The following is a 1,476-nucleotide window of genomic DNA, read 5'->3' as shown; positions in this document are numbered from 1 at the left end:
TGTCTTAGGTAGGAGCCGGGAAATAATGCTTGTACATCACCAGGAGGGAAGGTGAAGAGCAGGGGATGGATGTGGGTGGCCCTTTGAGTCTGGTGATAAGAAGAGTTTTGGTCTCACCTGGGTGGCTCAACTAGAGAGGCCTGAGAAATTGTGATGGTCATTGGAGAGTGAGAGACTTACCCTACTGGAGAAAATCCCAAGATTGCAAGGAGGTGTGAAGTACTCGTTTTAAGTTTCAGGTGAAGCCAGCCAGCCTGGTTGTGTGATGTTTCTGCAGTGGTCGTGATGGGGAATGGCTGGGTCCATCCGGGGTGGGTTTTCTCAGGTGCCTACGGCGGAGAGGGAGCTAGAAACAAAGTAGCAGAGACCACTTGTCCCCGCGTATGGATGTGCAGTGTGAGGATGGTCCGCATGGGAGGTGTGCGCGTGGTGAGCTAGTCCGCGGCCGGGTGCTCCCGAAGAGAAGCATGCGAGCCGTGGGGCGCGCCGTGAGCGGCGGGACAGGAAGGAACCCCGCTGACGGCTTCGGAAAGGGAGCTTCCAGCCCTTTGCGGTTTCTTGAGAGCGGGATGCAGGGTGTGGCCACAGACTGGGTGGTGTGGGCTTCTGTGTTCTGTTGTGGGAGAGTTTCAGGCTGTTCAGCTTCCAAATGCAAGTCAAATACAACTTTTAGAAATGGAGGTAGGTAATAATGATTTTTAAAAGCGTGACGAACAAGCTAGACGCATTAGAAGCTGCGGGAGAGAGCGCTGGTAGAGATGAGGCTGTACGTTACCGGGAGTGAAGAATGACTGCAAAACGATGGGAAACACAGGCCGTCCAACCTGTTTAACAAATGACGAGAGAGACTACGAGAATGGAGAACCAATATTTTCAGAGATAATGGCTGATAATTTCCCAGAATCCAGGAAAAGGGAAATCTGAGATTCAGGGGTCGGATATATGATTTCAGGAGGTAAATTACACCAAATCCACACTGAGACGTCCGAAACGATAACTGCGCCACCGAAGGACAATGGAGAAACTCCACAGCGACCGGAGAGGAAAGGTCCACAAGGGTGCGGACCGAGGGACGCGGAGGAGAGCTTCGGCGTCACCTGAGGAGTGGACGCCTCGCCCGGCGGGCCCCACCCCACGGGGCTCTCAGAGACCGCGCGCGGCCCCGCGCTCGCCTTGTGGGCGGAGCCCCCAGGACCGCGCTCCCGGCTCCCGGCAGGCCGCGCGCGCTCTCGGCTGGATTCCGGCTCCCGGCATGCCGCACGCCTGCGCACGCGCACCGGGTTCGTGGCGGCGCCCCCTGGCGGCGGGAGCGGGGAAGGGCGGGGGCGGGGCCGGAGGCGGGGGGTTGCGCTGGTGACGGGAGGACGCGCGGCTGCGGCGCACTGGGCTGGCGGCTGCAGCGGCGCAGGACGCGGACCGAGAGTGCTGTGGCGGCGGCGGCGGCGGCGGCGGCGGCGGCGGCGGGAGAGCCGCAGA

The sequence above is a fragment of the Ursus maritimus genome, unplaced genomic scaffold, assembly GCF_017311325.1.
Source record: "Ursus maritimus isolate PB19 unplaced genomic scaffold, ASM1731132v1 scaffold_9, whole genome shotgun sequence".
NCBI lineage: Eukaryota > Metazoa > Chordata > Mammalia > Carnivora > Ursidae > Ursus > Ursus maritimus.
This window is presented reverse-complemented; position numbering follows the sequence as displayed.